Source organism: Triticum dicoccoides, chromosome 4A (genome assembly GCF_002162155.2).
Source record: "Triticum dicoccoides isolate Atlit2015 ecotype Zavitan chromosome 4A, WEW_v2.0, whole genome shotgun sequence".
Lineage (NCBI taxonomy): Eukaryota > Viridiplantae > Streptophyta > Magnoliopsida > Poales > Poaceae > Triticum > Triticum dicoccoides.
This window is the reverse complement of record NC_041386.1, coordinates 333,466,032-333,475,431: the sequence shown is the minus strand read 5'-3', so window position 1 is coordinate 333,475,431 and position 9,400 is coordinate 333,466,032.

Genomic DNA, 9,400 nt, shown 5'->3' with positions numbered 1-9,400 from the left:
TTTGTTAGTAGTTACTTTTGTTCTTGAGGCCACGGGAGAAATCTTGTTGCAAGTAATCATGTGAACTTGATATGTGTTCGATATTTTGATGGTATGTATGTTGTGATTCCCTTAGTGGTGTCATGTGAATGTTGACTACATGACACTTCACCATATTTGGGCCTAAGGGAATGTATTGTGGAGTATTTATTAGATGATGGGTTGCGAGAGTGATAGAAGCTTAAACCCTAGTTCAGGCGCTATTCTGTAAGGGACCGATTGGATCCAAAAGTTTAATGCTATGGTTAGAATTTATTCTTAATACTTTTCTCGTAGTTGCGGATGCTTGCGAGGGGCTTAATCATAAGTAGGTGGTTTGTTCAAGTAATAACAGCACCTAAGCACCAATCCACCCACATATCAAATTATCAAAGTAGAGAACACAAATCAAACCAACATGATGAAAGTGACTAGATGAAATTCCCGTGTACCCTCAAGAACACTTTGCTTATCATAAGAGACCGTTTTGGCATGTCCTTTGCCTCAAAAGTATTGGGCTACCTTTCTGCACTTTTTTTACTATTATCGTTTCTTGCTCGTTACAAATTATCTTTCTATCAAACTACCCGTTACTTATAATTTCAGTGCTTGCAGAGAATACCTTGCTGAAAACCACTTGTCATTTCCTCCTGCTCCTCGTTGGGTTCAACACTCTGACTTATCGAAAGGACTATGATTGATACCCTATACTTTTGGGTCATCAAGGCTCTTTCTTGGCACCGTTGCCGAGGAGTGAAGCACTCTTGGTAAGGAAATATTATTACTGCGTGCTGAAACTTATTATTACTTGTTACTATGGAAAACAATCCTTTGACGGGTTTGTTCGGGGTATCTTCACCTCGACCGGAACCAAAATTAGTAACCCCTCAACCTACTGCACCTACTGAACATATTGAATATGAAATTCCTTTGGGTATGATAGAACAACTGCTACCTAATCCTTATGCAGGAGATGGAAGCGAACATCCTGATATGCACTTGATTTATGTGGAAGAAATTTGTGGATTGTTTAAGCTTGCAGGTTTACTCGGAGATGAAGTAAAGAAGGAGGTTTCCACATTATCTTTGAAGGGAAAATCGTTGGCATGGTATAGGCTATGCGATGATATTGGATATTGGAATTGGAATCGATTGAAATTGGAGTTTCACCAAAAAAAATTATCCTATGCATCTAGTTCATCGTGATCGAAACTTTATATATAATTTTTGGCTTTGTGAAGGAGAAAGTATCGCTCTAGCTTGGGGGATGCTTAATTCAATGTTATATTCATGCCCCAATCATGAGCTCTCGAAGGAAATTATCATTCAGAATTTTTATGCTCGGCTTTCTCATGATGATCGAATAATGCTTGATACTTCTTGTACTGCTTCCTTCATAAAGAAAACTATTGAATTCCGGTGGGATCTTTTGGAAAGAATTAAACTCAACTCTGAAGATTGGGAGCTCGATGAAGTTAAAGAGTCAGATATTAAGCTTAAGTATGATTGTGTTAAATCTTTTATGAATACCGATGCTTTTCAAAAGTTTGTTACTAAATATGGACTTGACTCGGAGATAGTAGCTCCTATTATGAATCCGTTGCTACTCATGTTGATCTCCCTAAAGAGAAGTGGTTCAAATATCACCCACCTATTAAAGAAGAAATTACAAAACCAGTAATAGCCAAAGATGAAACTATAATCTATAGTGTTGATCCACGTGTTACTACTGCTTATATTGAAAAACCACCTTTCCCTGTTAGGATAAAGGAACATGCTAAAGTTTCAACCGTGGTCAATAAAAGTTATATTAGAACACCTAAACCAGCTGAACAAATCAAGGTAGAACCTAGTGTTGCTATGGTTAAGGATCTCCTGGTTGAAAATATAGATCGGCATGTTATTTACTTCTGTGATGAAGCTACTAGAATCGCCAAACCTGATGAAAAAGATAAACATAGGCATGTTGTTGGCATGCATGTTGTCTCAGTTCAAATAGGGGATCACTGTTATAATGGTTTATGTGACATAGGTGCTAGCGTGAGTGCTATTCCTTTTACCTTATATCAATAAATTATGAATGATATAGCACCCCCTGAAATAGAAGACATAGATGTTACTATTAAACTTGCTAATAGAGATACCATCACATCACTTGGGATTGTTAGGGATGTTGAAGTCATGTGTGGGAACATAATATACCCTACTGATTATGTTTTTCTTGGTTCCACACAAGATGACTTTTGTCCAATTATCTTTGGTAGACCTTTCTTGAACACCGTTAATGATAAAATAGGTTGTGAGAAGCAGACTATCGGTGTTAGATTTGGTGATGAGTCTCATGAATTTAATTTTTTCAAGTTTAGTAGAAAACCTCATAAAAAGAATTACGTAGTAAGGATGAAATTATTGGTCTTGCTTCTATTGTTGTGCCTCCTACTGATCATTTAGAACAATATTTGCTAGACCATGAAAATGATATTCATATGCATGAAAGAAATGAAATAGATAAGAATTTCTTTGAACAACGTCTTCTTCTTAAACATAATTTGCCTATTGAAACTCTAGGAGGTCCTCCTACACCTAAAGGTGATCCTGTGTTTGAATTAAAAAAATTGCCAGACACTTTGAAATATGCTTATCTTTATGAGAAGAAGATATATCATGTTATTATTAGTGCTAACCTTTCAGAACATGAAGAAGAGAGATTATTGAAAGTTCTAACAAAGCACCAAGCTGCTATTGGATATACTCTTGATGATATTACGGTCATTAGTCCCACTCCAAGAACAAGATTAATATGGAACCTGATGCTAAACCCGTTGTTGATCACCAACATCGGTTAAATCGGAAAGTGAAAGAAGTGGTAAGAACGGAAATATTAAAACTTCTAGAAGCATGTATAAACTATCCTATAGTTGATAGTAGATGAGTAAGTCCTTTTCATTGTGTCCCTAAGAAAGGAGGTATTACTATTATTCCTAATGGTAAGAATGAACTTATTCCACAAAGAATTGTTACAGACTATAGAATGGTAATTGACTTTAGAAAACTAAATAAAGCAACTAGAAAAGATCATTACCCTCTGCATTTTATTGATCAAATGCTAGAAAGATTATCTAAGCACACACATTTTTGCTTCCTTGATGGATATTCTGGTTTTCACAAATACGTGTTTCTCAACCTGATCAAGAAAAGACCACTTTTACTTGCCCTTTTGGAACTTATGCTTATAGACGTATGCCTTTTGGTTTATGCATTGCACCTGCTATCTTTCAGAGATGTATGAATGCTATATTCTCTAACTTTTGTGAAAAGATTGTTGATGTTTTCATGGACGACTTTTCTAAAATTTCTAGGCCTCGTACAAACCTTTTGCAAAAGGATGTTCCTTTTGTTTTTGATGATGATTGTTTAGAAGCCTTTGAAACACTCAAGAAAACCTTAATTTCTGCACCTATTGTTCAACCACCTGATTGGAACTTGCCTTTCGAAATTATGTGTGATGCTAGTGATTATTCTGTTGGTGTTGTTCTAGGACAAAGAGTTGATAAGAAACTAAGTGTTATTCATTATGCTAGTAAAAATCTAGACAGTGCTCAATGAAATTATGCTACTACGGGAAAAGAATTCTTAGCAGTGGTGTTTGCTTGTTATAAATTCAGATCTTACATTGTTGATTCTAAAGTTATTGTTCACACTGATCATGCTGCTATAAAATATATTATGGAAAAGAAAGATGCTAAATCTAGACTCATTAGGTGGGTTCTCTTGCTACAAGAATTTGGTTTGCATATCATTGATAGAAAAAGAGCGGAGAACCCCATAGATGATAACTTGTCTAGGCTTGAAAATAATCTTGATGACCCACAACCTATTAATGATAGTTTTCCTGGTGAGCAATTAGCTACAATAAATGTTTCTAATAGTACACCTTGTTATGCTAACTATGCTGATTATACTGTTGCAAAATATATACCACCTAGCTTTACTTACCAGCAAAAGAATAATTTCTTCTATGATTTAAGACACTACTTTTGGGATGACCCACAACTTTATAAAGGAGTAGATGGTATTATTAGGCGTTGTGTACCTGAGCATGAAAAGGGACAAATCCGACGGAAATGTCACTTCGAAGCTTATGGAGGACATCATGCGGGAGACAGAACTGCTCACAAGGTATTGCAATCTGGATTCTATTAGGCTACTCTCTTCAAGGATGCTTGCAAGTTTGTATCCTCTTGTGATGAATGTCAAAGAATAGGTAATACCAGTAATCGTCAAGAAATGCCTATGAATTATTCACTTGCTATTGAGCCATTTGATGTTTGGGGTATTGATAACATGGGACCTTTTCCTTCCTCTAATGGGTATACTCATATTTTGGTTGCTGTTGATTACATTACTAAGTGGGTAGAAGCTATTCCAACTAGTAGTGCTGATCACAACACCTCTATTAAAATGCTTAAGGAAGTTATTTTCCCACGTTTTGGAGTCCCTAGATATTTAATGACTGATGGTGGTTCACACTTTTTTCATGGTGCTTTCCATAGAATGCTTGCCAAGTATGATGTTAACCATAGAATTGCATCACCCTATCATGTTCAGTCTAGTGGTCAAGTTGAACTTAGTAATAGAGAAAGAAAATTAATTTTGCAAAAGACTGTCAATAGGTCCCGGAAGAATTGGTCTAAGAAATTCGATGATGCACTTTGGGCTTATAGAACAACTGTAGGATCGAAAGTATGTCTAGAGGGGGGTGATTAGACTACTTGACCAAATAAAAATCTAGCCTTTTCCCAATTTTAGTTCGTGGCAGATTTTAGCAAGTTTGGACAAGTCAAGCAATCTTAATACAATTCAAGCAAGCATGCAAAGAGTATATGAGTAGCGAAAAGTAAAGCATGCAACTTGCAAGAATGTAAAGGGAAGGGTTTGGAGGATTCAAACGCAATTGGAGACACGGATATTTTTGTCGTGGTTCCGATAGGTGGTGCTATCGTACACCCACGTTGATGGAGACTTCAACCCACGAAGGGTAACGGTTGCGCGAGTCCATGGAGGGCTCCACCCACAAAGGGTCCATGAAGAAGCAACCTTGTATATCCCACCATGGCCATCGCCCACAAAGGACTTGCCTCACTAGCGGTAGATCTTCACGTATTAGGCGATCACCTTGCCCTTACAAACTCCTTGGTTAAACTCGACAATCTTGTCGGAGGCTCCCAAGTGACACCTAGCCAATATAGGAGACACCACTCCCCAAGAAGTAACAAATGGTGTGTTGATGATGAACTCCTTGCTCTTGTGCTTCAAATGATAGTCTCCCCAACACTCAACTCTCTCTCTCACAGGATTTGGATTTGGTGGAAAGAAGATTTGAGTGGAAAGCAACTTGGGAAGGCTAGAGATCAAGATTCATATGGTAGGAATGGAATATCTTGGTATCAACACAAGTGTAGGTGGTTGTCACGCCCTCGATGCGGCTATATCTCTCACGTGTCGAAGCACGACTTAGAGGCATAACCGCATTGAAATCAATGTCGCAAGTGAGGTAATCTTCACACAACCCATGTAATACATAAGGGAAAAAGATATATAGTTGGCTTACAATCGCCACTTCACATAATTACATGAATAAAGCATTACAACATCCAAATACAATCGAGGTCCGACTACGGAACCAAAATAAAAGAAGAACCCCAAATGCGACAAGGTCCCAGATCGACCCCAACTGGTTTCCACTACTGATCAACTAGAACGAAACAACACAAAGGACAAGATCTTCATCGAGATCCTCCTAAGCTTGGTTGCATCATCGACACGGACTCATCGGCACCTGCAAGCTGGTTTTGGAAGTATCTGTGAGCCACAGGGACTCAACAATCTCGCACCCTCGTGATCAAGACTATTTAAGCTTATGGGTAAGGTAAAGGTATGAGGTGGAGCTGCAGCAAGCCACTAGCATATTTGGTGGCTAACATACGCAAATGAGAGCGAGAAGAGAAGGCAAAGCACGATCGATAAAAGTATGATCAAGAAGTGATCCTATAGCAACCTACGCCAAGCATAACTCCAACACCGTGTTCACTTCCCGGACTCCACCGGAAAGAGACCATCACGGTTACACACGCGGTTGATGCATTTTAATTAAGGTCAACTTTAGGTTTTCTACAACCGGACGTTAACAAATTCCAATCTGCCCATAACCGCGGGCACGGCTTTCGGAAGTTCAAATCCCTGCAGGGGTGTCCCAACTTAGCCCATCACAAGCTCTCACGGTCAACGAAGGATATTCCTTCTAGCGGGAAGACTCGATCAGACTCGGAATCCCGGTTACAAGACATTTCGACAATGGTAAAACAAGACCAGCAAAGCCACCTAGATGTGCCGACAAATCCCGATAGGAGCTGCACATATCTCGTTCTCAGGGCACACCGGATGAGCCAGACGTTGGGTGGGCCAGCCCAGAGTTGCCCCTGGTAGCTCTGGACATTGCTCAGTTTGGACCAACACTCAGAGGAGCACTGGCCCAGGGGTTTAAAATAAAGATGACCCTTGAGTCTGCAGAACCCAAGGGAAAGAAAAGGCTAGGTGGCGAATGGTAAAACCAATGTTGGGTCATGCTGGAGGAGTTTTATTCAAGGTGAACTGATGGAAATGATGGCATGCGTAAGGGGATCAAGAATGGAGTTACAAGTGATGATTTCAGGACTTTGAAGCCACCATAAGGAGTGCATGAAGCCTTGGACGAAATATACAAGATGCCACTTCATAAATTTCGTCCAAAGGCTATTCTAGGTGCTGCGTCAACTTATTATAGGGCCAGGCCCATGTATTTTTGAAATACTTAAATACAGGCTGTTTTTAGAGTCCGTATGTGTGAGGAAACAAGAGTTAGGGTTGGTTTCGGACCCGTCCTCCAAGGGCCACAAAATTCCCCCTCTTCCTCCATATATACAGCCCTTAGGGCATCATTTAGACTTTGGGTTTTGTTTAGATTAAAGTTCGCCATAGCTACAACTTCGTGTACTTCGTTTGTGTTCAACAACCAGAGAAAGGCGTCACAGAACCCCCACCTTTGATCAACAAAGCTTTCCTCTTATATTCACAATATCAAGATTGCAATCTTAGTTTCTTGCTTGTTCTTCGTTTTCCTGCAGGAAATAGACCTTCGTGGTCAGGTTGATCATGCTCCGATGTGGTAAATAACCTCTTGGAGTTGGTTTAGCGTTTGCTAAGGCGCGGCGTCCTTGCACGATCGTAGTCGGATCGTCAAAGTCGACTTCCTCCAAAACGATAGCCACCATCTTATCGAAAGACGGGGCACCTTTGCTTCTATCAAGTGGTATCAAATTTTCAGGCTGCTCGGTGAGATTTTATAGTTTTTCATAGTTTAGATCGAGTTTCTTCTTCATACCTACAGTCCACAAAAAATAGGGTTAGTTCATCATGTCCGAACCAATCTGAGCCTTTGCATAATCTTTTTAGGGTTTTGCATTGTTGAGTTTGCGGTTGCATCGTCGTGTCTAGTTGCTGGTCTTAGTGTCTAGTCCTTTAGAGTTTCTAGTTCTATTCATAAGTAGTCACACCGCCACCGCGTCATCATCATCACCACTGCCATATACCACCATCATCGTCACCGCTGCCATATACCACCATCGTCATCACCACTGCCATATACCACCATCGTCATCGCCGCTGCCATATACCACATATCCACCGCCATCACAATAATCTGACTCCACCTCCATCACAGATTCGCCACCAGTCAGTGTTCCACCGCCCTACATATATTCGCCACCAGTCCGAGTTCCACCAGATTCATCTCCGCCACCAGTCCGAGTCCAGTATTTATTGCCTTGCTTTCGAGTTCCAGATCATATGATACTTCGAGTCGTGACAGAGTAGGACTCCCGAGATTCTGTGCTACCCGCAGTAGAAAAAATAGTTCCAGTTTAAAAAAACTAAGTTTGCAAAAATTCTGGCTAGGCAGTTTTTAGACCATTTGTACACTTTTTCGAAAAAAAATTGTTGCGGAGCAAAAACAAACGAGAAAAAAGTGCAAAAAAGCGCAAATTTTTTTTAAAAAAATCAGAGCGTGCTCCTCCCTTGTTTCCGTGGAGCGTCGTGATTTTGTTAGTGTTCTAGGCTCACGTCTCTAGCACGGTCTAGCCTAGGACCACCTCTTGTTAGTAGTCTGTAGGATCATATTCTTGTGTGTTTCTATTGCTGCTAACCATGGCAGGATCACAAGCCGTCGAGACTGACTGGGAGAACATGAGAATAAGGAGTTGCATGATAAATTTCAGCAAATGATGAGTGGACAGGTGCAAGATGTGCTAAACAGATTTGAAGAGGCCATGGAGAAGATAGATGGCATGGACAAGACGTTCGAAAAAAAGCTCGATAACAAGTTTAATGAATTGCTCGCTCGTCTTCCACCACCACCACCAGCTGCACCTAACGCACCTCTACAACAACAACAACAACAACAACAACAACAACAACAACAACAACAACAACAACAACAACAACAACGACGACGACGACGACGACGATGACTACCTCCATGCCGCGAAACAGCCCTCCGCCGAGCGAGCTGTCTCCCTCTTGCGCCTGGCCAAACTGTTGGTGCTGCTGTTGATACTTCTGTGGCTCCTGCTGCTGATGCAGAGGAGGATGATTTTGTGGGAGATTACGAGGATGAGGTTCATCAAAATCAGAACTACATGCAACCACCAGCACCACAACCACCAGGTCGTCCACATGAAAATAATGGCAATGGTAGGGCTCCCCCTCAGGTACGAGATCATGACCATCTCCCTAAACTGAAATTGAATATTCCACCATTTGAGGGTCGGTATGTTCCTGAGATATATCTTACTTGGGAGTTAGAAACTGAACAGCGATTTACATGTTTACAATATCCTGAGGAGAGACGTGTTCCTGCTGTTGTTTGTGCTTTCACTAGTTTTGCATGTGTTTGGTGGTCTGAGCATTGTAGATTATATCCTATTCCACCTACTTGGGCTGCTTTGAAAACTACTATGCATACTCGTTGGGTTCCACCATATTATCAACGTGAATTACTTCAAAAATTGCAGCGTTTAAGACAAGGAAAAAAATTCTGTAGAAGAACATTATCAGGAATTACAAACTGGCATGATTAGATGTGGTATTGTTGAGGAGAATGAAGCAATGCTTGCACTTTTATGGGTGGATTAAATAGAGAGATTCAGACCATTCTAGAGTATAAGGAGTATACTAATATCACTCGTTTATTCCATCTTGCTTGTAAAGCTGAACGTGAAGTGCAGGATCGACAGCCATTGGCGTGAACTAACTTTTCTGCAGGTCGATCTTCATCATGGACACCACG